This window comes from Lepidochelys olivacea (genome assembly GCF_965140295.1).
Source record: "Lepidochelys olivacea isolate rLepOli2 genome assembly, chromosome: 4".
Taxonomy (NCBI): domain Eukaryota; kingdom Metazoa; phylum Chordata; order Testudines; family Cheloniidae; genus Lepidochelys; species Lepidochelys olivacea.
In genome coordinates, this window is record NC_140414.1 from 104,060,383 (window position 1) to 104,087,472 (window position 27,090).

Consider the following 27,090-nt stretch of genomic DNA (forward strand, 5'->3'; position numbering starts at 1 on the left):
AAAACAAAAACCCCAACTCCCCATTCCAGTAATTTTGGGCTCCGAAATCCCACAGATCCAAAAATATATCTAGTCAGCAAGTCTATACATATTTTGACACTCTTCAGGTCATGGGTCAGTTTACAGACATTATCTCAACAAAACCTACAAAAGTCAAAGGTCAACATTATTTTTTTTAAATGCAAGGCTAATAAAATATTTGAAACAAAAAAATACAAAAATACCAATCAGACATTCTCTCAGCCATGTAGATAGAATAGTTCCTCTTCTACAGACAGATGCTTATAATTTCCTCTTTCATATTGTGGTACTCAATAGTTTGACTTGCACACACAAAATCTGGCTGAAAGGTTAGACTAACTTGGTTGAGCAAGAAAGTCTTTTCCTTCTAAAAATCGCAACTGTGTCATTCAGTTTTTATACATAGGCCTATCTGCCTCCGAATCGGAAAGGAGTGGTGAGCGCTGCATTGCAGTGATTATTATATCAACACCAGGGGAAGGAGACTTTGGAAAAGGGCAGATTGAGAAGCTGGCTGCAACTACCTGAATCACAATCTGCTTCCTAAAAAGAAAAGGAGTACTTGTGGCACGTAGAGACTAACCAATTTATTTGAGCATAAGCTTTCGTGAGCTACAGCTCACTTCATCAGATGCATACTTTGGAAAGTGTAGAAGATCTTTTTATACACACAAAGCATGAAAAAATACCTCCCCCCACCCCACTCTCCTGCTTATCTATTACCAGCAGGAGAGTGGGGCGAGGGGAGGTATTTTTTCATGCTTTGTATGTATAAAAAGATCTTCTACACTTTCCACAATATGCATCCGATGAAGTGAGCTGTAGCTCACGAAAGCTTATGCTCAAATAAATTGGTTAGTCTCTAAGGTGCCACAAGTACTCCTTTTCTTTTTGCGAATACAGACTAACACGGCTGTTACTCTGAAATCTGCTTCCTGGCCTTCTCCAGGAACAGCATAACAACGTGCTGTCTCTTGTTTGGAGCTTTGGTAATGCTATGATTCAGGTCTCTAGTAATAATGACAGTAATGGCAAAAGCAAATAAAGGAGGCGGAAGAAATTTTTTGCCACTCCCACTATTTATTACACCTTTTTTAATTGGGGGGTATACAAACAGACTTGGATACCCTCCATTGAATATTTCAGGTTCCGCTTTGATCCAAACCACCGTTGTCACAGATCTAAATTATCTGTATACAAATACATTTTTTGTATGTTGATTGTGCTAATATAAGAAAAGTTAGCTCATTCTCTTTCCCTCTCATCTCAATTACTGCTATTTCTTTGTTAAAGTAGTATATAAAACTGAGGTTAAAACTGTTAAATCCATACTGATATGCGCTATATAAAAGAATAACAATGAAAAAGGACTACTACTCTTCTTTTCTCTTCACACCGCATATTAAGTTACTTTACAGCTTTTTTTTTTTTAAATGATACTGATTTTGAAAATTTAAAAGAAATACCACAAAATATTTAGGAAGCATTGCTACCGAGACAGCTCCACCACTTGCTCCCCAGAACATCAGACGCTGCCTAAAAATTATTTAATTTAACCAATTTCATTTTGCAAGTGATGTATTCTTTAAAAAACAAGGGGGATGCATGCTTTTTAGGTTCTGTAGGCCAAGCTTATTGCATACACCAGGAGCTCCTTGCAGTCCTCCATTTCACCCTACAAGCACTCTGTGTGCCAGCCTCCAATCCATCTCTATGTCAGGGACTCCTAGCAACGCTCCCCAATCTCCTGACAGGGATTGTATGTGCAGCCCCATGCCCCAGCAGGGTGCCCCATTCTCCCCACTATCCCAGCAGCTCTGTTCCTTTCCCTTCCCCTCTCACCCCAATCAGGGCCCCCCATTCTTCTCACCATGCCAAGGGTTCTGTTGGTCTCTTCTCCCTTCCAATCCCCAAAGTACCTTTCTTTCCCCCAGACTGGAAGAGAGGGGTGGATGACTGGTGACCTTTCTGCCTCACTGGAGCAGACTTTGAGGAAGCAGGTGTGACATTCCCCAGGGTACAATCTGGACCATTGAACTGATGTGTCCTCTCAGTTCTCCAACCTGGGGTGCTTCTTACAGTGCTCCACTCTGGGAACAACCACTCCTGGTCTACTCACACACAGTCTCTAGCATGTAACAGAATGAGTGCTATAACCAGCCGCTCATGAATTACACCACAGGAGAACACCAGCAAACTCTCCAACCCAGACTTTCCCCCAGAAATAGGCATCTTGTACTGCCCAGCACCCTACTAGACAACGCAAGCTCATATAAAGTCCATCATTTCATCAATGGAAATTACCCGCACAAGCCTGGTAGTTTCCCACACACTTTAATCCAAACACACTGGTTACATAAAACAATAAAATAAGTTTATTAACTACACAAAGAAAGATTTTAAGTGACTAAGAGTATGTCTACACTTACAAGTTTTGCGCCAAAAGTTATAGCACTTTTATTAAAGAACTTTAATTAAAAGCGCTGTTGTGTGTCCACACTAGCTCCTTGTATCGCTGGGACACACTCACACTAGCAGCTCTTGCAACGACAAAGAGAGAAGTGAACTGTTGTAGCTATCCCACTATGCAACTGGCCACAGGGTGCTTTGGGAAGGGTTTGCAATGCCTCATGGGGCGGGTACAGCATCACATGATGCAGATTTCTCAATCCCATTGCCAGTTGCTTTTCAACTGAAGTGTGGAGGGGAGTGTGTGAGACAGGGAGACTGTTTATGGAGGGGGAGGGGGGAAACAGACAGTGTGTGTTGGGGGAGAATGTGTCGGCATGCTGTCTCGTGAATTCAGATAGCCGCAGGAATTCCCGAGACGAGGTCCTCAGGAGAACCAGTCCTGAGACGAGGAAGGCGGAGACCCCGACCTCATCTCCCGCCTTCCTCTCTGGCTCTGCACAGCACAGAGTCTCTCTCGCTGTCATACACACATATCCACCCCTGCCTGCCTGCCTCTGTTCGTATTGTGGATGACAGCAGGAGCATTCCACATTAACAATTTGCTTTGTGTCCCGGAGCGGAGCAGAGCAGCACAACATGCCAGCTGTCAGAACAGAGCTTTGAAAGGGGAGGGGTGCATGCCTGCAGAGTTGCTGAGTTCAAAACAACGAGCAGAGTGGTCGCTCCAGGCATTGTGGGACACTTCTGGATGAGACCAATTACAGCGATAAAAGCAATCAAGGCATTCACACGGGCAGCCTCAGCGCAAAAAGCCTTATCAGTTTTGTTGCGGTGGTTTTATTACAGCGCTGCAACTGAGGAGTTTTGGTGCAAAAAGTGGCTTGTCAGTGTAGATACCCCTGCTGTTTCATCACCAAAAGCTGACTTTCAGCAAAAAAAACTTGCCAGTGTACACCAGGCCTAAAAGTAATGAGGTTACAAAGGAAATAAAAGGTAAAACACAGCTACCATCTAAGGGTATGTCTTCACTAGCAATGTTAAAGGGCTGCTGCGGCAGCACTGTAATGTTGCTGTGTAGTTGTGGCACCAGCGCTAGGAGAGAGCTCTCCCAGCATGATAAAAAAAACAAACCCACCTCCACGAAGGAAGTAGCCCCCAGCGCTGGGTGCACTGCCTACTTGACAGTGCTGAAACTTGCAGCGCTCTGGGTGTGAGGAGGGTTCACACCCCTAAGTGAGAAAGTTGCAGCACTGTAAAGTTGCAATGTAGACAGGCCTAATTTAGCAAGTGAATTAAAAGCAAAGCTAAGTGAATTAAAACCAAAGGTTTTTCTCACCACGTGCTTTTTTGCAATCTTTTACTGGCTGAACGCCTCTTCAGACAGGACTCTCCCTCTCCCGTACTTCAGGAGTTGTTGACAACATGAACAGAAAGAAAGGGAGGTGTGCCCAAGACATTGTCCTCTCCTATAATCCAATCTTTTGTGCTAGAAGCATCTCCAGCTGTTTCACAAAACCTGTTTCCAGCTGAGCCATGAGTGACAGAAAATCTATTTGGAGGGGACTTTAAACTGTTCCTTTGTTCAAGATGTAGATTTTCTCACTCACACCCTTTCTCCTGCTAAAAAATGGCCATTTAACCAGTTGATCTCCCTGAAACCTGGCTGGGGTGTTGGCTAGCCTTTCTGTCTCTGATGAATTGGTCTGTGGGCACACCCCAAAATTACAACATACTTCAGTAACATCATGCAATAAAATCTGACAACATTAGACACAGTGTTGCCACACATATTTTAACAAGACAATAATATTCACCAGATTATGAGTTTTCAAATGACACCTCACAAGGCATACTTTGTACAAAACTTATTATAATCCTGTAAAAGAATAAATATAGGGGTACAGACTGTCACAACAGGACATTAGGAAAGAGGAAGGAAAGAAAGAATGAAGCCTTCTCTTGCCTCTCCCGTTGGCTATGCCCTGATGGCTGAGTATTCTAACCACAGCTCCCAGGACCGAAAGCAATTATTTCTCATTTGCCATTCAGGTGTCAGCATATTACACTCCACTGGGAGGATGAGCAGGTGTGTTGTTATGCTGCCAATGTTAATTGATCGCATTAACAGAGGACAGTGGCTCAATGTGTCTCCTTTTTCTCCTCTTTCAATGTTCCAATTGTCCCCCAAATCAATAAAAGTTCTGGCTACTGACGGTTAGAGCCTTCTCAACCCAGTGAAAACGAGCGAATGAGTGAGGGAGAGTGAGCAAGGGAGGGAGTGGGGACGGAGTGAGTGGGGTGGAGCCTCAGAAAAGGGGCAGGGCAAGGGTGTTCAGTTTTGTGCAATTAGAAAGTTGCAATCTTTAATTCACAGGGGGCACTGCATCAAGGGGGGAATGCAAGTAGAGGTAATTTTTCAAAGCCATTAGTTGTCTTAGTACTTAGTCATGTCAGGTAAGTTTTTGAGCTTTGCATGAGATTAATGAGTAGAAGTGGTCCCAAATTTGGTTTTATGTTTCATACAAAAAAGTGGACCAACAGTTGTCAATAAACCCACCCAAACCAAGCGTGATTGGTCAAAAAAAAACCAACCCCCCAAGAATAACTGGCGGTGGGAATTTGCATCTAAACAATTGGTAGGTATTGAGCAAACAAATACTGTGGGGCACAGAACAGTCCAAGAAAAAAACAAAAAGACAGACCTTAAGACAAGTGGGGAAAAAACACTTACATGTTTTTATCGTGGAGGCCTCCAGCTCATGTATAACCCTTAAAACGGCCTAGCTTTTATCATACAATCTTGGGTGATCTGACTGCTATGTTAATTTTAAATTGCTCAGAGAAATTTGAGAGAGGATATTTAAGTAACTAGATTTAAAAGAATCAATATTTCTATTTGACATTCTATTTTTCAAACCTCAAAACATTTCAGTGTTCCTTTTTTTTTGTTGTTGTGAAAGACTATAGAGTCTCTACAGACTGAAAAAAAGTCCAGAGTTTGGTCAAGAGGTCAGAGGCCTAGCAAATAAGGATTAGCTAAGAGAAAGCAGAATAACCAAAGATAACCTTGCTTTTGCTAAGATATGCCTGGTCAGCAAAACGCCAGATGTTGGAGGCAATAACTGCGTCTTATTCAAAGTTGCAAATAGATCAAAGAAGCCCTGTTTCTGTTGTGTTAGTTTCTTCTGTAGGGAGATGTTCTTCCCACACAACCAACCTTGAGTTTATGAAAGGTTCAAGCATGCCAGTATAATATATGACCTCCTCCCACCTCCCTTTCCCAGGGACCAATGCCTGCCTTAAAACATAAATAAGCAACTTGAAAGACAATCTTTATTGCCATATACTTTCACTGTTTCTTTGCTTTTACCCCTAGATATGTATCTGTTGGACAATCAAAGGAGCTACTTCATTCCTATGGACCCCAAATCAGAATTCAACGTATATTTTATACTAATACATTTAATAAAGTACTAATTAAATGCTAAATGTTAATTTGTCAACTTGAGACCATGGGCGGAGACATTATGTAACATTTTGACCATTGGCTACTGTGCTATCATGTCTTGCAGCTAAACCTATCCGGGGGTGTGGGAATGCCTATCCAGTCACTTTCCCCATCCATGGGAAATCCATATATTCCATTGTAATCAATTGATTGACAGTGTCTCTGAGCCTAATAAGCAAGGTGACACTCCGTCAGCGCTGTACGTAATAAACTCCTTGAACTCTACACGGTGTGGATTTATGTCCTTCAAAGTAAAATAATAATTCTAAAGGAACTTACCTTTTGAGCTTTGTTGACTATACCATATTAGCAAAAAGAAAAGGAGTACTTGTGGCACCTTAGAGACTAACAAATTTATTTGAGCATAAGCTTTCGTGAGCTACAGCTCACTTCATCGGATGCATCATATTAGGTTACCTAGCAGTGAGTCCCTTCACATCTTGCAGAAACCAGCACCGATGTTTACATTCATCAAAGAGTTTGTAGATATCTGGTATGCTGCTTTCTTGTTGTCAGGAAACCATATTGTTGAACGTACGAATCAGGCATCAGTTGGTGCGGGTGCACTTTCTTTATAAAAAGAAATCATCAAAATACGAAATAAAATATCGTACATAATTTTTAAACAACCTAATAACATGGAGCAAATTTAAAGTCCGGATAATATAATTTATTTTACAGCCACATATTCTAACATTTAATGACAATTACCCTGGCACATGAGCAATGAACTCAGTCAGATTTAACTCACTTTTCTAAAGGACAAAGATATCCTTAGTCGAAATCAAAGTTCTCTAGTTACTAATTTAGAAAAAACTGAATTGCATCAGACATAGCCATAACTCACCAACCATAACTGGAAAAACAGAATAGAGTTCAAACTAGAAATACATTTTTTCATTTGGTTCTTATGTCCTCATAGTAGTTCTTATGCTGTCATGAAAGAATTCTCCACTACACCTGAGACAGTCAGGAAAAGATTCAGCTCACGATGTGGGGAGTTAAGCACATAGGGAAACTGTGGCACACAGAAATCAGAATGCAAAAAGAAAAGGAGTACTTGTGGCACCTTAGAGACTAACCAATTTATTTGAGCATGAGCTTTCGTGAGCTACAGCTCACTTCATCAGATGCATGCCGTGGAAACTGCAGCAGACTTTATATATACACAGAGAATATGAAAAAATACCTCCTCCCACCCCACTGTCCTGCTGGTAATAGCTTATCTAAAGTGATCATCAGGTGGGCCATTTCCAGCACAAATCCAGGTTTTCTCACCCTCCACCCCCCCACACAAATTCACTCTCCTGGTGGTGATAGCCCATCCAAAGAAATCAGAATACATCCCTTGCAGCCAGAGCGATCAAGCTTTTTTAGGCTTTGTCTAGATGAGGAAAATAGTGCTTTTTTCAGGCAAGTTAGCTCAACAGCCCTAATATGTCTACATTAGTGTTAAGTGAGGTTTTCAATTGAGTTAAATTAGCTCAATATAGCTAACTTAACTCACTGAAAACCCCATTTAACACTAATAGAGACATTTTGGCCTAATGCTAAAATTGGACCTCCTAGACTGAGCTAAAGGTGTTAAATCATGTTTACACTGGTGCTATATGGCATTTTCAATCTTGTTAAATTAGTGGACCACAACTATGGACTAAAGCACATTGTGGAAGTTTAAACATTCTTCCACAACCACTGTTATGGTTGGTTGGTTCAAAAAGGAGGACTGACGCCCCAATTTCCTAAAGACACTTCATGGAACTCTTAAGAAGATTGTCTACACATCTGCACCAAAGTATGTTGGAATTTTTTTAAAGCATAAGGAGAACTTTGATCAAAACACAGAGCATATTTTACAGAACACCGTCCTTAACAAAGAGGAAATAATTTACAAAAGTGATGAACGACTTGACAGATTACAAGCTCCTGACATTACCATCCCAATCTTATTGAAAACATAGTTTCAAAGTAGCATCTGGAAGATTTCTGAAATATTTCTACTATTTTAGCCAACAAGATTCATCCCAAATATAAAAATCATAGGTTGTGTCCAGAACAGGATGAAGAGGTTGGAGTATGGCTGATGGACAAAATCCCGAGTTTTTTTCTTTTAGCACTTAAATTTGATGATCTCACTTTCTAACCCAAATATATGTTTGTGAAACAAACTGTCACAGATGCTTCACTGTGGTAGAAAATAAAGTAAAATCACTGAAGACTAGACATTTGAATTCAGAATTTTGCCAATTTTTAAAAGACCTTAACATCCTGGTCCAGCCAGCTCAGTCAACCATGTTTTACAATTTGTTTTGTCAAAACTTTCTAATAGGGTAAGTGCTAAACAAGCAAGTAAGGGCTTGTCTACACATACAGTTATTCAGCAACAACTATTCCAGAATAACTCCATGTGTTGACACTCTTATTCCAGAAAAAGAGTGCCTTGGTTCCTATTTTAATTAATGCATTTTGAAAGCGGGTTAAATTAACAGGAACAAGGCACTCTCATTCTGGAATAGGACTGTCCACAGATAGGGCTTATCTACATGGAACTTTTAGTGCACTGTAGCAGGGTCCACATGGTGACTTAGTGCATGGCTACACTTGCAGATGTAGAGTGCTTTGAGTTAAACCAGCCTTCGGAGAGTACAGTAAGGAAAGCGCTGCAGTCTGTCCACAATGACAGCTGCAAGCACACTGGCGTGGCCACATTTGCAGCACTTGCAGCGGCATTGGGAGCGGTGCATTATGGGCAGCTATCCCACAGAGCACTTCTTCCCATTCTGGCGCTGTGGCTTGTGGGAAGGGGGCAGAGGGTGCGGGCATTCTGGGTCCTGTCCCAACGCCCAGTAATGCATCGGTTCGCATCCCAGCAACCCCTCTGCTTCCGTGCACATTTGGCACCATCTTTCAAGGTTTTCTGTGCTATGCGCTCTGTCTTCCCTTTTGGTCTGTGGGAATGGAGCCCGAACTGCTGAGAAATATGCTGACAAGTCTCGCCAGCACGTCACATTTGGCGGTCGAGTTACTCCTCAAGATCCAAACTGACAGTGAGGACTCTGACGATATCCACTAAGGTAATGCATACGACACAAGATTGCTTGTGGCATTCACAGACATGCTCACCACTGTGGAACGCCGCTTTTGGGCTTGGCAAACAAGCACTGAGTGGTGGGATCACATGGTCATGCAAGTCTGCGATGATGAGCAGTGGCTGCAGAACTTTTGGATGAGAAAAGCCACTTTCATGAGACTGTGTGAGGAGCTCGCCCCCACCCTGTAGTGCAAGGACACGAGATTGAGAGCTGCCCTGACAGTGGAGAAGCGGGTGGCTATTGCAATCTGGAACCTGGCAACTCTAGACAGCTACCGATAGGCTGCTAACCAGTTTGGAGTGGGGAAGTCGACCACTGAAATCGTGTTGATGCAAGTTTGCAGGGCCATTAATTGCATCATGCTCAGAACCACCGTGACGCCTAGTAACGTGCATGACATTGTGGATGGCTTTGCGCAAATGGGTTTTCCTAACCGCGGCGGGGCGATAGATGGGACGCATATTCCAATTCTGGCACCAGCCCACCTAGCCTCCGAGTCCGTTAATCGGAAGGGGTATTTCTCTATGGTTCTCCAGGCACTTGTGGATCACCACGGGCGTTTCATTGACATTAACGCAGGCTGGGAAAGGTGCATGATGCATGCATCTTTCAGAACACTGTCTTGTTCAAGAAGTTGCAAGCCGGGACTTTTTTCCCAGACCAGAAGATCACCATAGGGGAAGTCGAAATGCCCATTGTGATGCTCTTGGAGACCCCGCTTACCCTTTAATGCCGTTGCTCATGAAACCCTACACAGGGAGCCTTGACAGCAGCAAGGAGCGGTTCAACAACAGGCTGAGCCGGTGCAGAATGACTGTGGAGTGTGCTTTTGGCCGTTTAAAGGGCCGCTAACGTTCTCTGTATGGGAAGCTGGACCTGGCCGATGACAGCATCCCCAAGGTTATATCCGCATGCTGTACCCTCCATAACATTTGTGAAGGGAAGGGTGAAAGCTTCACTCAGACATGGACCTTGGAGGTTCAACACCTGGAGGCTGAATTTGAACAGCCAGAGAGCAGGGCTATTAGAGGAGCCCAGCGCGGGGCTGCAACGATTAGGGATGCCTTGAGGGAGCAATCTGAGGCTGAAAGCCAGCAGTAACGTCTGGTTCCCTGCACAGGAGTGAAGTGCAGTGGTTCCAATGTTAGTAGGAATCTGTGTTGCTACGCTGACTTGCAGTGCCTGTTGCTTTCCTTGGCTAAGGTATCTTTTACTTTATGCAATAATAAAGAATGTTTTCAAAGCCAAAAAAAGGGAGGGTCTTCTATTACAATGCAGCTTCCGCCCTGGCCCATATGCAGCTTGCCTATGTGCAGCAATGGTCCCTCCACCCCTCCTGGCACAGTGGCACGGACACGTTAGCCTGACTGGGACAAGGACCACTGTGGCTCTCCTGAGAAACCTGAGCAAGCGCATTGCCCAAGTTCTGGATGAGACCTTTGAAGAGATCACTGAGGCCGACTACCACAATGTGAGAGAGCACATCAATGCCCTATTCTGCATCTAGGCATGCATGCAGCCCTAACCCTCCTCGCCCCAAGAGCCCGCACTGAACAATTTCCTTTCCAAAATAAAAGCCACTTACCGGGCACCTCCTCTGGTGTTTATTCCTCCCCAAGCACTGGCCGCCGCGACAGGCTACCTTCCTCCTGACTTGAGAAAAGCTCTTGGCTGTATGCATCTAGGGATTCCAGGGTGTCTTCCTCCGCCTTAGCACCCTCGCTCCCGCTTTGCTCCTCCTCCTCCTGCCTTGTTGAACTGGGCTTTGAAATGTCCATGGTGGTACTCTGAGTAGAGGTGGGGTTGCCCGCAAGTATTACATCCAGCTCTTTGTAGAAACAGCAGGTTGCGAGGGCAACACCGGAGTGGCTGTTTGCTTCGCAGGCTTTGCGGTAGGCATTCCACAGCTCCTTCACTTTAACCCTGCACTGCAGTGCGTCCCAGTCATGGCCTCTTTCCATCATGTCCCTTGATATCTGCCCGAAGGTATCGTAATTCCTACAGCTGGAGTGCAGCTGGGACTGGACAGCTTCCTCCCCCCAAACACTGATGAGGTCCAGCACCTCGCCATTGCTCCATACTGGGGCTCGCCTGGCGTGTGGAGGCATGGTCACCTGGAAAGATTTGCTGAGAGCACTCCACGCCTGGCTGAGCAAACAGGAAGGGATTTTTCAAAATTCCCAGAGAATTTAAATGGCGGGTCTGACGGTTGGTCATCTGAGGGCAGGGCAGTAGAGTTCAAACTGATGATCAGAGAGGCTAGAACAGGCATTGTGGGACACTTCTGGAGGCCGATCAGAGCGCATTAACAGACCAGGGTGTCCACACTGGTGCCGCAGCGCTCCAGAGGTGGTCCATCAAATGTTATTCCACTCACCGAGGTGGAGTACCAGGAGTGCTCTAGCTGCGGAGTCAGAGAGCTCTACGTGCCTTGCCAGTGTGGACGGGTCGTGAGTTAGAGCACACTGGGCTGCTTTAATGTGTTCTAACTCACAAGCGTAGCCATGCCCTTAAGTGCACAGCAGACTAGTGTATTTTACATTCACACCCCAGCATGATGCATGCTAAGGCTTGCTCTAACTTAGAAGTTAGGTTGTCAAAGCTATGTCAGTCAGAGGTGTGAAAAACACACAACCTTGACTGACACAGCTATGCTGATCTAACCCCCAGTGCAGACACAGCTATGCCGACAGAAGAATGCTTCTGTCTATATAGCTACTGTCATTCAGGGAGGTGGTATTAATTAGGGTGACAAGATTGCAAGAGTAAAATATGAGGACACATGGGGGAGGGGGAGGGGCCAGTCACAAGTGCACAGCCCCGATCAGAGCAATGGAGGAGAGGGGCACACAGCCCTAGGAAGCTGTGAGGGGGCATACAGTCCCTGCTGCAGCCCCTGCCACAACCCGAGGGGCAGGGGCACAGGGCCCTGGCTCCAGCCCTGGCTGAAGCCACGGGGCAGGGGTGCATGATCCCAGTTCCAGCCTGGGTCGCGCTGCTGGCTCAGCCCAGCTGCCAGTTACCTCACCTCTCAGCAGGGCCAGTGAGTGCAGCCAGGGGAGTCGGCAGAGCATGTGGGAGTGAGTGTCTGGGAGGTTTGTGGGGGACTGCTGGGCTGTGAGGGGGTGGAGGGTGCTGGGCTTTGGGGGAGGTTTGTGTGCTTTGGGGTGCTAGGCACTGGGAGGCCTGTTGGGGGGGCACTGGGGGAGTTGTGTGTGTCAGGGTGCTGGGCAGTGGGGGTCTGTGTGGGGCACTGTTGTGGTGGTGGGATTATGGGGAAGGGCACTGGTGGTGGGGGAGGGGGAGATCTGTATGTATTGGGGAACTAGGGAGTGGGGGGTTCTGTATGGGTTGCTGGGCAGTTGTGGTGGGGCTGTTGGGGGCTGGACGCTGGGCAGGGGTGGTGATGTGCAGGGCACTGTGCATTTGTGGTGGGAGGGTTTGGGGGGAGCTGGGCATAGCTGGCCCAGGGGGCGCTGGGTCGGGGAGCTGTGTGGCACAGCATGGGCCCACCCCCAACAGGAAGGGGCATGCTGGCAGCACAGGGCCAGGTGGACCAATGTGCATCTGGCCATACCATGCATGCCCCATTGCACCAGCCAGCCTCTCTGCCCACCTTCTCACTTGAGGACTGGGGCAGGGACGGGGTCCAGATGGCAGAAGCGGACAGCAGGTCCCTCTAGTTCCTAGGCTCAGGAGCAGCCATGGGGCTCTGTGTGTTTCTCGTGTCCGCAGGCCCTGCCCCCACAGCTTCCCGGGAGCTGCACAGAGCCAGGTAGGGAGTCAGCCAGCTAGGGTGACCAGTCCAGCCCCATGGCAAACGGCATCCCGACCATACATAGGTCGGGATGTGGGACAAACACCTAACTATCGGGACAGTCCCACTATTATCACGACATCTAGTGACCTTAGTATTAATACACTGAAGGAAATACCCTTTTCAGTCAGTGTAGGCACATCTACACTATAGGGTTATGCCAACACAGCTACACCAACATAGTTAGACTGATCTATAGTCTCCGTAATGTAGATGTACCCCAAGACTCAATACAGACAAGCCCATGGAGTTTTTCAGGCCTGGCCTACACTAAAGTTAGGCTGACGCAGCTATAGAGCTCAGGTGTGTGAAAATTCCACATTCCTGAATGGCACAGTTCAACTGACCTACCCCGGCCCCCATGTAAACAGCAGTAGGTCAAAGGACGAATTCTTCCATTGACCTAGCTACGGCCTCTTGTGGAAGTGGATTACCTACACCAACAGGAGAACCCCTCCCATCACTGTGGGTAGCATCTACAGTGAAGTGTTACAGCAGTGGTGTAGCATTTCAAGAGCAGATAAGCCATCAGGAATAACACTTCCATGTGTAGTTAAGCCCTATGGCCTGGTCTACGTCAGCACTTCCACAGTTTCAGGAGAATTAACTAACATAGTGCTGAAGACTTCTCTATAGTAGGACTTCAACCATAGAGAATTCTTTCAAACACTTCCCCAGTGTAGACAAGACTCAGAGCTAACTATTTAGCAGCTTTCACTAGCACTAAATTCCCACATAAAAGTAATCCTCTTGGACTGTATTTTTAAACAGGTTAATTCCATTCACAGATGTTCCTTTAAGCGGGTCCTTTTTCATCAAATATATTTTGATTTGGTATAGAGGATATATCAACTCATGAAAACTAAGGTGAACTGAAGCCAAGGGCAGAGGGCCAGGAAAATAAGGCCCAATTGCAAGACAATTACAAATGCCACAAAACCCTATTAATATATTACCATTATCCAGTGTTTCAGTTACAACATGGTTCTATTTTGTAACACAGTTAACATCCCACCTACAGTACAAAACAGAACTGTGTTGTAATTGGGTCCCTGACAGTTTAAAATGTGGTGTTGATGGGCCCTAAAGCCTTGCCTACATTTGTATTTTTGTTAAAATCTTCCACCAATGCAGTTGCAACACTAGTGTAGACTGGCCGCCAGCCTACATTACTGCTTCCATTATTGCGCCCATTGGTTATGATGCACCACTACTACTGCCAAGATGAGAAAGTTTTATCAAAAATGAAAGTGTTGACGAGGCCAGCAAACAAGAAAAATCTGGGAAAATAAATACATTCTGTGAGGGAAGAACATAGAAAGAAGGGGGAAAGACCATAAAGAATACTGTAAGTGTTTTTAAGAAGTTCTTTGCTCCTAGCTGAGTTTGTTTTTCAGGTGTGGAAAAATTCACATCCCTGAATGATGTAGGTATGCCAACCTAACCCCCAGTGTAGATGTGGCTAAGGATGTAAAAGAGTAAACTGATGGTAGGGATGTAAAATAGTAAACAGCTAAACGTTTAACCGGTAAGCATTAGTTTTACCAGTTTATCAGTTTAACCGTTAATCCCCAGCCCCGGGCCGGCAACAGCAGCTCCCCAGCCGGCCAACCAACCCAAGCAGCAGCCCCAGCCCCTCTCCCTTTAATGGGTTAATCAGTTAAACGATATAATTTCAATCATTTAACCGATTAATTTTTTAAACAATATTTACATCCCTAGTTGAGGGAAGAAAGCTTCCACTGACCAAGCTACTGCTATTCAGGGAGGTGTATTCCCTACAGAGACAGAAAAACCCCTTCCATCTGTGTAGGAAACATCTACACTATGACACTACACTAGCACAGCTACAGCCAGTAGTGTAGACAAACCCTCAGACTGTCATGTTAAATAATGCTTTTATTTAAATGGCCCTCTTGAAATTAACATGTCAGTGAGATGAAATATATGCAGAAGGAACCAACTGGCTTCTTCGCAACTGCTATTTTGTTTAACTGGAGGCTAACTCCCAGTAGGATTTGTATTTAGGTTTTTGTTTTATTTTTAGCAGAGTTGCCACCCCTGACTTCAGCAAATGGGGGCACAAGTCAACCACAAGTCTTAATGAGCATGCTGAAAAATATATCACAGAGGAGGAACTGTAAATGTTTAAAAACTTAGCACTCAGGTTGTTTACATTAGTTAGAACAAGTTTAAAGTTGTTTAAAGGAAGGGGTCAAGGGAAAAATATGAAGAGTATTGAAAACAAGAGTGCAATATTCCTGTCCAATATTTTAAATCACATCTCTACCAACATCAGCCATGTTACAGCACGCGATTACACTCTGGTTATTCCCATAACCAACGTCTAAAGTATAGATTAAAATTATGTTTAAAATGGACAAAACATAAAAATCACATTGTAAACAATCACGAGACTATTAAAAAACAAAAATGTCTAAAAATACTAATTTATTTTAAAGTAAATTGCATCATTCTGTGCATTGTTAGTTTCGCTTTAAGGTTCTCACGCATTCACTTTTTGAATTGAGAACACGGCAAACAGCTATTTCTTATACTTCGTAAGATTTAAAAACAAATTAATTAAACATTTCCACAGGTTATACGTGTGCAGAATCTTTTACAAAAATCTATATTTTGGGGTGAATTTGAGTAGATCTGAATCTTGCTATAGCCAAACTAAGTGTTTGGAGATGAGCTGTAATACACTATCCTGACATGGCTGCTGTTATAGTGTGAGGTAACTTAGAGTATGTAAGTTTGGAGGAACAATAGCATCTACACATACTTCTAGATTAGCAAGAAGAGAGTGAATCTTGTCAGGAATTTTGGTATTACAAGTGGCTTCCATACTTGTAATATACCACATGACCACACATCAAAGTGATTCGAAGGGCACAAAAGTACTGCCAGCATTATTGTAATATCTAGATTTGCTTGAAAGTTCACAAATGGAATCCTATCACTTGCCAGTGTTATTTGATTTCTGGTTTGCCTAACCACAAAGGAAGTGAGTGTAGAAAGGTAAACAGGAAGGCCATTTTTGCAATGAAAGATTATGGCCTTCTTGCACTGATTTCATTACATTAGAGTGGGATGCATATGTCCACACTGCCCCTAAATCAATTTAACTCCCATGGATACAGTTACAGTTTTGAACTAGAGTAACTTTTACTGAATTAAGACAAAAGAGCCTTTGATGGGAAATCATTCATGCGTGGCAGCAAGGCAGTTACTAACTAGTTAAGGAGGGTCCTACTCTCTGTGCAGCTTTCCTGTGTGTACAGCCAAGAACTTGTATCCTGCATAGGGTCCTTCTGCACCACTACAGTGCTAGCTTCAACTAAAAGCGCAGGTGGTGCAGTTGCTCTGCTACAAGTTCTTTTATTCCAGAATAATCACTCTGCTTTGGAAATGCCCTAAAACTTCCAGGACAGTGCTGGGAGAGAGCTAGTCCAGTCAATTTCCCAGTGTAGTCAAGCCCTAAGTCAATTAGCCTGCAAAGTCCTGCCAACGCAGCCCCCCCACGCTTCCGCCACTCCGCTCAGCATTTCCCATACTGGCTCGAAAAGATGGGAAATCTCCCACCACACAGGAAGCGCTGCCTGGGCGATACCCCCAGCTGCAGGCGGCTCATCTCCCAGCAGGCTGGTGAGTCCACAGGGGCAGGGCAGGGGCCAGAGGAGAACCCCCGGGGCAGCCTTGTGTTGGAAGGCGGAGGACATAGGACGGGGCGAGGGCAGCTCCCAGTGCCCCTATGGCCGGGGGATGAGGCGGGGCGGCCGGCAGCGGTGGGAGGGGACGAGGGCCGCGACGCACTGGCCAGTGCGGGTGGGACAAGGCCTCGCTCGGCAGCAGAGCCCGGATCGGCCGGCCCCGGAAGCCAGGCAGCTCGCCCCTGTTGGGAGCAAGAGGAACAACCACCCGCAGGCTCCTCCCCGGCAGCCGCGGCCCCCTCACCCAACCCGCGCCGCGCTCCCTGCAGCGACCCCCCGGGGCCGCCCTTACCTCACACAGCTCCGGGCGCGTCGCGGTGCGCCCGCCCACCTCCCGGGTTTTCCAGGAGGTGCCCGGGGAGAGGAGGCTGCTCGGCGGCGGCGGCGGCAGGAGCGGGGGTGAGAGGGCCCCGGCTCAGGCGGAGCGTGCGCCGCGCCGCGGGGACACAGTGCCGCTCTCCGCCCGGCCGGGGAAGAACAGCCCAGGAGGAGGCTCCGCGCTACTCTTCTCCCCCGCCCCCCGGGGCCTGGCCCAGCAGCGCCGCCCGCCAGGAAACCCCCGGCCCCAGCCTGGCGCTGGCGGCAGAACCCGCGCCCCGCTCGTCTGCGGAGAGGAAGCCACAGGGTCGCCAACTTTCTGACTGAAGAAAAGGAGGACTTGTGGCACCTTAGAGACTAACCAATTTATTTGAGCATAAGCTTCCGTGAGCTACAGCTCACTTCATCTGACTGAAGAAAACCCAACACCTTTGCCCCAGCCTTGCCCCGCTCACTCCACCTTCCCCCTCCCTCTGTCGCTGGCTGTCCGCCACCCTGGCTCACTGGCTCATTTTCACCCGCCTGGGGAGGGTCCTTTTTCCACTGGGTGTTGGTTGAAAACTGGACACCTGGCAACTACGGGGTTCAGTCGTACCGTAGGGGGAACCCGGGCAAGCGGCGGTACCTGCCACAGACAGGCAGGATCCAGGCTGGAGCCTTTGTATGTGGGGACGTGGGAGTACTGGCCGCGGGATGGACGAGCCCAGCCCCTTCCCAGCCAGGCTCTGACTGTCATTCGCTTAGTCTCCCCCTGCCAGCCGCACAGAGTCCAGACCCCAGCGTGGTGGAGCTTTGCAGTTGTCTGGCCTTTTCCGGGTTGTAGTGAGACTGGAGGGAAGTGTCCTGACTCAAAAGCCCCTTCTGCAACATGAACAGAATGAGGCAGAAGGAAACACCATGATCGCTGATCTGGGGGTCCCAGACTTGGGCTTTAGAATCATAAGAGTCTGTGGTTCTGTTTCAGAGTAACAGCCCTGTTAGTCTGTATTCACAAAAAGAAAAGGAGGACTTGTGGCACCTTAGAGACTAACCAATTTATTAGAGCATAAGCTTTCGTGAGCTACAGCTCACTTCCTCAGATGCATATCGTGGAAACTGCAGCAGGCTTTATATATACACAGAGAATATGAAACAATACCTATTCCCACCCCACTGTCCTGCTGGTAATAGCTTATCTAAAGTGATTTCCAGCACAAATCCAGGTTTTCTCACCCTCCACCCCCCCACACAAATTCACTCTCCTGCTGGTGATAGCCCATCCAAAGTGACAACTCTTTACACAATGTGCATGACAATCAAGCTGGGCTATTTCCTGCACAAATCCAGGTTCTCACATCCCCCCCACCCCCATACACACACAAACTCACTCTCCTGCTGGTAATAGCTCATCCAAACTGACCACTCTTCAAGTTAAAATCCAAGTTAAACCAGAACATCTGGGGGGGGGGTAGGAAAAAACAAGAGGAAACAGGCTACCTTGCATAATGACTTAGCCACTCCAAGTCTCTATTTAAGCCTAAATTAATAGTATCCAATTTGCAAATGAATTCCAATTCAGCAGTTTCTCGCTGGAGTCTGGATTTGAAGTTTTTTTGTTTTAAGATAGCGACCTTCATGTCTGTGATCGCGTGACCAGAGAGATTGAAGTGTTCTCCGACTGGTTTATGAATGTTATAATTCTTGACATCTGATTTGTGTCCATTTATTCTTTTACGTAGAGACTGTCCAGTTTGACCAATGTACATGGCAGAGGGGCATTGCTGGCACATGATGGCATATATCACATTGGTGGATGTGCAGGTGAACGAGCCTCTGATAGTGTGGCTGATGTTATTAGGCCCTGTGATGGTGTCCCCTGAATAGATATGTGGGCACAGTTGGCAACGGGCTTTGTTGCAAGGATAAGTTCCTGGGTTAGTGGTTCTGTTGTGTGGTATGTGGTTGTTGGTGAGTATTTGCTTCAGGTTGCGGGGCTGTCTGTAGGCAAGGACTGGCCTGTCTCCCAAGATTTGTGAGAGTGTTGGGTCATCCTTTAGGATAGGTTGTAGATCCTTAATAATGCGTTGGAGGGGTTTTAGTTGGGGGCTGAAGGTGACGGCTAGTGGCGTTCTGTTATTTTCTTTGTTAGGCCTGTCCTGTAGTAGGTAACTTCTGGGAACTCTTCTGGCTCTATCAATCTGTTTCTTTACTTCTGCAGGTGGGTATTGTAGTTGTAAGAAAGCTTGACAGAGATCTTGTAGGTGTTTGTCTCTGTCTGAGGGGTTGGAGCAAATGCGGTTGTATCGCAGAGCTTGGCTGTAGACGATGGATCGTGTGGTGTGGTCAGGGTGAAAGCTGGAGGCATGCAGGTAGGAATAGCGGTCAGTAGGTTTCCAGTATAGGGTGGTGTTTATGTGACCATTGTTTATTAGCACTGTAGTGTCCAGGAAGTGGATCTCTTGTGTGGACTGGACCAGGCTGAGGTTGGTGGTGGGATGGAAATTGTTGAAATCATGGTGGAATTCCTCAAGGGCTTCTTTTCCATGGGTCCACACTGATTGTTCTGTAGCACTTATTTAGGAGGGGGGTGGGAACGGTAACACACTACAGTATGCATAAACAACAGGATTTGTGCTGGAAATGGCCCACCTGGATTATCATGCACATTGTAAGGAGAGTGATCACTTTAGATAAGCTATTACCAAGAGGAGAGTGGGTTTGTTTTGGGGTGGGGAGGGGAAGGAAACCTGGATTTGTGCTGGAAATGGCCCACCTTGATTATCATACACATTGTAAAGAGAGTGATTACTTTAGATAAACTATTACCAGCAGGAGAGTAGGGTAGGGGGAGAGAAAACCTTTTGTAGTGATAAAGACCCATTTTTTCATGGTTTGTGTGTATAAAAACATCTTCTGTATTTTCCACAGTATGCATCCGATGAAGTGAGCTGTAGCTCACGAAAGCTTATGCTCAAATAAATTGGTTTTACTCTAAGCTGCCACAAGTACTCCTTTTCTTTTTGCAAATACAGACTAACACGGCTGTTACTCTGAACCCTTACAAAGATTTCCCAGGACAGCTACCTCAAAAAAGGGGTGATCCTTTTCTTTTTTTTTCTCCTTTTCTTTTTGCGAATACAGACTAACACGGCTGTTACTCTGAAACCTGTCATTATGCAAGGCACTGCAGTTAGCTGTATGGAGTGGAAATCTATCAACTGCATGAAAATTGCATCCGATGAAGTGAGCTGTAGCTCACGAAAGCTTATGCTCAGATAAATTGGTTAGTCTCTAAGGTGCCACAAGTACTCCTTTTCTTTGTAAGGGTGTTCAGTACACACTGCCAGCTGTCCCTTTTCTGAGGTAGCTGTCTCAGGAAATCTATAAGGGTTTTCAGTAAACACTGCCAGCTGTTCCTTTTTTGAGGTAGCTATCCCCAAAAATCTGTAAGGGTGCTCAATGCACACTACCAGCTGTCCAGTTTTATGGGTTCGATCATTGTGGGTGGCCCAGTTTTTTGTACCTCAGATGTGGCAACCCAAACTTAAATAGTAATTCACATTTTTAAAATGCTGTACAAATATTCAACCAAGCATTAGCAGGGAGATGAACGACATTAGTGTTATCTGTATTTTTGCAGCGCCCTGAGTTCCCACTCACAATTAGGGCCCTGTTGTGTTGGGCTCAATGAAGACAGTCCTTTATAGGGTATGTGTACAGTATAATTAAGGCCGTGAGTCTGTCATGGAGGTCTCGGAAGTCACAGATTCTGTGACTTTTCGGGACCTCTGTGACTTCTGCAGTGCCTGGCCTGTGGGCTGCCTGAGCAGTTCGGGCAGCCCCCGGGCCAGCCACACCAGCTGCTGCAGGGGCAGTCTTGGGTCACTGCACCCCCCACCCCCAGCAGCAGCAGGAGTTTGAGTGTGAGAGGGGGATCAGGGCTGAGGCAGGGGGTTGGGGAGCGGGAGGAGGTGAAGGCTTCGGGCAGCGCTTACCTCGGGGGAGGGGGCTCCCTGGAAGTGGCCAGCAAGTCCAGCTCCATACACTGCCTCTGCCCAGAGGCGCCGCCCCCGCAGCTCCCATTGGCCGCAGTTCCTGGCCAATGGGAGCCATGGAGCAAGCACTCAGGGCAGGGACAGCACACGGAGTCCCCCTGGCCATGCCTCCACCTTGGGGCCGCAGGGATATGCCAGCCGCTTCTGGGAGCTGCGCGGAGCTGGGTAAGGAGCCTGCCAGCCCCTCCAGCCCACCCCTCTCCCCACCCCCTAGCACCAGAGGGGGTTGTAGGCCACTGCCAACCTCCCGTGCACTCACAGTGCCCTGGGCTGCCCCATGCCCAAGAGCACCCAAGTTTTAGTAAGGGGTATGTAGAACAAGTCATGGACAGGTCACAGGCCATGAATTTTTGTGTACTGCCCGTGACCAGTCCATGACTTTTACTAAAAGTACCCATGACTAAAACATAGCCTTAACTATAATTGGGAGGTGTGATTGCAGCAGGTGTAGGTTTACCTAAGCTAGTTTGTTAAAAATTGCAGTGAAGCTGTGGCACCTGCCCAAGTACAAGCTCACCCAAAAGCCTGGGTACATACCAGACCCAATGCTGCCGTGACTTCAGTGCTATTTTTAGTGAACTATCTCTATCAAAGCTAGCTTGGGTATGCCTACATGTGCTGCACAGTGCCTGATTGCAACATAGACATACCCACAGAGATTACACTAAAGACAAGACACAAATGGTTGTAGCAAACAATTGGCGAGAAAAAAAGGATGAAGATAACAGTGAATGAACATGTAGTTCCATTTTTTAGCTGTGTAACAACTAGCAGGTTTCAAATAAAAAGATTTTTTTTAAATAAATACATTGGGCATATTTATTGATATCAATAGTTCCTAACGGCCAACTGCCTAGCCATTATCAGTTGGCAATAGACATCATAGCAGCAGTTGGTCTGGAGGACGGACTTGAACAATACAGTGGCTCTGCAGATTAATTTGGGGAAGGCATTCAATGCACAAAGAGCAGCCCAGAAGTGTCTGTGAGAGAAATAGACCCAAGTGTGAGATAGAGGCTGGGATCACTGGTAGCTTGGAGGGGGAGAGGTGCAGTGCAGTGGAATAGTTAATTAGGAAAGGGATCAAATTATGAAGAGCCTGAAAGGCCCAACAAGGAGTTTGTAATTGATGCAGATGAGAAGGGGGAGGCAGTGGAAGGACTCAAAAAGGCGGGTGATCTTAGCAGCTGTGTTTTGAGTGGATCTGCAGGGAGCCAGATAGGGGGAGATTGCAGTTGTCACGAAGAGTAATAAGGACCTGAAGGAGAGTTTTGGCTATGTGGACAAAAGAAAAGGCCAGATCTTGGAAATGTTATTGAGGTAGAAGTAGCAAGTCTTAGCCTGGTCTACACTACATGGCTAGGTTGACGCATGGCAAGTTACATCGACCTAGCGGTGGATGTGTCTTCACTTAAATTTGGCTCCCTCTGATACAAATACCCTGCTATGCCAACTTAATAACACTACCTCCCTGAGCAGTATAGAGTCAGGGTTGATGTAGTTAAGTCGACACAGTGATAGGGTAGATGCTCTGTTACTTATGTCAAATGTTACTGGCCTCCAGGAGCTGTCCCATAAGCTGTCCCACTGACTGCTCTGGTCACTGTTGTGAACTCCACTGTCAAGGGGTCAGGTAGACAGGAAGCCACCCCTCCCCTTTAAAGCCATGCAAATTTTTGAAATTCTTTTTTCTGGTTGTTTGGCTTGATGAGAACACCTAGCAGTCTTCACTGTTGAGTGTAACTGCCAGCTGATCATGCTAGCTACAGGCTTCAGATGTGCTCCTGCCTGGAGTTCACAAAAGGTATTGGATCTCCTGAGCTTCTGGGGACAAGAGTCTGTGCAGGCACAGCTCTGATCCAGCCACAGAAACATGGACATCTATGAGCAGATTGCTCTGGGGTGCAGGAAAACTGGACATTCTCTACACAAAAGAATAAATGGACACACATCTGACATCAGTTTTTGAATGTTATGATTCCTGGTAGGAGAACACTTCAACCTCTCTGGCCACTCAGTAAAAGATTTAAGGGTGGCAATTTTGCAACAGAAAAGCTTCAAAAACAGACTCCAACAAGAAACTGCTGAGCTTGAATTAATATGCAAACTAGATACCATTAACTTAGGTTTGAATAGGGACTGGGAGTGGCTGGGTCATTACACATATTGAATCTATTTCCTTAAGTTAAGTATCCTCCCACCTTCTTGTCAACTGTCTAAATGGGCCATTTTGATTATCACTACAAAAGTTTTTTTCTCCTGCTGATAATAGCTCATCTTAACTAATTAGCCTCTCACAGTTTATATGGTAACTTCCAACTTATCTGTATGTATATACCCATATATATTACTATATGTTCCATTCTATGCATCTGATGAAGTAGGCTGTAGCCCACGAAACCTTATGCTCTAATAAATTTGTTAGTCTCTAAGGTGCCACAGGTATTCCTGTTCTTTTTGTAGATCCAGGAATGTGGCCGTGTGCATCCAAAAGTTCTGCAGCCATTGCTCGTCATCCCAAACCTGCATGACAATGCGATCCCACCAGTCAGTGCTTATTTCTTGGGACCAGAATCGGCATTCTAGCATCTCACGTTGTTCCATGAATTCCAGCAACCTTGAATTGTTTCTTTCTATGTCCCACAGCAATCTTGCCTCCAAGGAATTGTCATGTTCCCCACAGCTCTTCTTGCGACTCTGCAAATACTGCTCCCTGTGCTTGCAGCAGTCACGACAGTAGTGCAAGATCCATGCTTCTGTCAAAGATGGCAGATAGGGAGGAGGGACCCGTGGGTTTGTGCGGATTTTGAAAAGAAATCACAAAATATTATCGGGTGCAGATTAAATTATGGGATGGAGAACACTGCATTATGGGAAATTGACCACGTGCTCCCAGTTACCCCTGTGCAACTTGTTTTGGCCCCAAAAGGCACTACAAAAACTTCCCAAAACACCCTGTGTTGGGTGGTGGTGAGTTGCACAGTGGAATATCTTCCCACGATGCACTGCGCTGTGTATGAGCATTGCTGACACAAGGAGCAAAGTGTGCACATGCAACATAACTGTGGTAGTTGTATGCTGATGTAATTTAGCTTGGCATAATTTTATAATATAGACATGGCCTCAGAAATACCCAGACAATGATTCTCACAGCCCGCAGAGAATTTCCTAGCAACCTGTGGCCACTCAACCATCTATGTGCTTCCTTATCAGCTCAGCTGCCTGTGCTAAGGAGATAAAACTGGCCCTGGGCTCCACTCCTCCCTGCTTCTCATTAGAAGGAGAGCATCTGGATTTGGGATCAAGATGGATTTTATCCCACTTTCTCCTTCCACTTTGAGCAGCTCTTCAAATAAGCTATCTTCCCCCGCTTTTGAGACATTGGTTCCTTCTGCATATATATTCAACCCTATCTCTATACACTTCCTTTTAATATCCTCTGCGGGAGAGAACTGGAGGGAGGTGGTTTACCATGGCCTTATTTTCTTTTTTCCAACTGAAGAGAAATGAAGAAATCTTAGACTGATTCTTCTTCTTCTGTTATGAAAGGGAAAAGCAGGAAGGGGCCCACTGTCCCAAACAATGTGGCAATATCTCCCATCCCAATCAGTGTTCATGCTGTGTGCTTCATACAATTAAGCAAAAGGGGTGGTCGCACCCAGCCTGATTTCTCCTCCACTTTTCTTTAAAGAGGAGAGCAAGAGGTAGCCTTTTACAGATTCTCCCTGCACTGAAGCAGAAAGTCAGGATCTAATCTTCCTTCTATCACGGCAAGAAAGAGCAAGAGAAAGTGTCCTTCGCCTCCTCCCAACCCCACCCCCATTCAGGACCAGCTGTTGTTTCCCTCTGCTGGTAGGACTGACTTTTTTGCATGAGAGCTCTGAGGCTCATTGTTATATTTAATGTGAATAAAGACCCAGCAAGTAGGAAAAAACCCAAAAACTTGAGTTTTTAAAAAGATATACTACTTATAAGTAGGTTTAAAAAAAATGACAAGAGAAGATTACTCACAGTCACATTGTGTATAACTTGTGAGTATCACAGTCTCTCTGTGCCTGCTACTGGAGAGTAGAGCAACTGAGAGGTAAATAATATGTGCATCCTTAACAGGGACGCTTATGTGCCACCAAAATACAAATAATAATATTACAATTTCTGAAAATGCTCTTAAAACAGAGACAGAATCCTGAACTAGTATGGATTGATTTAAGCAATGCTAATTTGCCTATCACGTTGGTATTTGAGCACATATATATTTTATTTATCTGCTATGTAGTATACAAATGAACCATTTCTAATATTTGCACACATTCAATCTACAGGACATGTTGGCAGGGTTCAGTGATGCAATCTCTGTCATGACTCACTAAGAAAATCTTCACCCCGTGAGACCTTAACGCCCAAAAATATGGAGAGGAAAAGCTGATCAGAACTCCATATACACATGGTGCCAAGTGATAGGAGACAGTTCCTTATAAATACATAAAAACTTCCTTATTTTTTCAATTTTGAGCAAGTAGGAAAAAGACAACCTCTTCTCTCAAAGGGTGTTGTCATAAATATAAAGGGAAGGGTAAACCCCTTTGAAATCCCTCCTGGCCAGGGGAAAGCTCCTCTCACCTGTAAAGGGTTAAGAAGCTAAAGGTAACCTCGCTGGCACCTGACCAAAATGACCAATGAGGAGACAAGATACTTTCAAAAGCTGGGAGGAGGGAGAGAAACAAAGGGTTTGTGTGTCTGTCTGTAGTCGTCTTGGCCGGGGACAGAACAGGAATGGAGTCTTAGAACTTTTAGTAAGTAATCTAGCTAGGTATGTGTTAGATTATGATTTCTTTAAATGGCTGAGAAAAGAATTGTGCTGAATAGAATAACTATTTCTGTCTGTGTATCTTTTTTGTAACTTAAGGTTTTGCCTAGAGGGGTTCTCTATGTTTTTGAATCTAATTACCCTGTAAGATATATACCATCCTGATTTTACAGGGGGGATTTCTTTATTTCTATTTACTTCTATTTTTTTATTAAAAGTCTTCTTGTAAAACACTGAATGCTTTTTCATTGTTCTCAGATCCAAGGGTTTGGGTTTGTGGTCACCTATGCAAATTGGTGAGGCTTTTTGTCCAACATTTCCCAGGAAAGGGGGGGTGCAAGTGTTGGGAGGATTGTTCATTGTTCTTAAGATCCAAGGGTCTGGGTCTGTAGTCACCTAGACAAATTGGTGAGGCTTTTTACCAAACCTTGTCCAGGAAGTGGGGTGCAAGGTTTTGGGAAGTATTTTGGGGGGAAGGACGCGTCCAAACAGCTCTTCCCCAGTAACCAGTATTAGTTTGGTGGTGGTAGCGGCCTGTCCAAGGTGTAATATTTTGTACCTTGGAGAAGTTTTGACCTAAGCTGGTAAAGATAAGCTTAGGAGGTTTTTCATGCAGGTCCCCACATCTGTACCCTAGAGTTCAGAGTGGGGGAGGAACCTTGACATGGTGGCACAGTGGTGGGATTAACCTGAAATCATTTTGAGATCCAGTTGAGATTTTTTGAACTAGAAATACAGATTTTAAAAAGGAATTTTTAGGAAGTCCAGAAGGCAGCTTTGAAACTGAAAGCAGCTTGGTTTCTCTCTGCTTTGTGGCCAAGCAGAGACAAAAGGGGATTATCTTGTGAATTGCAGGTTTTCTTGCCTGGAGGCAGGGTACTTAACTCCTGCAGGGAAATTCACAGTCTTCCAACCCAGAGGTTTTTTTTTTTTTTCTTTTCTTCCTAAAAGTAAATAGGGGGTGTGTGCTCTACCCATTTGCCTGGAGACAAAAGTGGCAGGGTTTTTTTAGGATTTTGATTTTTTTTTTTTTGTTTTACAAGGAGCACAGGTTTGAAAAGAATTTTTTTTCTTCTTTGGGCTGGGTAAGCAGGTTTCCAAGTAGTTGGAGGTTTTTTGCTTTAATTTGGGCCCAGAGCAGAGACAAGGGAATTGTCTTTTTCTGTAGGCTGACAATCACTATCAGAGAATAGGTATTCTATTCCAGCACAGCAAAATTTTACAGCCAAGTTTTGTTTGTTTATTTCTAAACCTCGGGTGTAAAGTTAGTTAAAAACAGAGAGGTTAGAATGGCCAAATCCTCAGCTCGACTACAGCTGGAATTAGCCAAATTTCAGGCTGAGGAAAAACAAAGGGAACATGAAA

General features: G+C 45.6%; 1 protein-coding gene across 6 annotated transcripts in view; it reads right to left on the bottom strand.

Moving 5' to 3' along the window:
- The window catches only part of N4BP2 (NEDD4 binding protein 2), a 119,936-nt gene that overhangs the window by 60,012 nt on the left and 32,834 nt on the right, over positions 1–27,090 (bottom strand). For 2 of the 6 annotated variants that reach the window (XM_084627253.1, XM_084627249.1), the window contains exons 1-2: positions 16,859–17,460; positions 6,359–6,511 (exon numbers count right to left, since the gene is read on the bottom strand). The gene's annotated coding sequence lies outside the window, so the exon portion shown is untranslated. The other 4 variants (XM_084627254.1, XM_084627251.1, XM_084627250.1 and 1 more) reach the window with 3 other exon arrangements.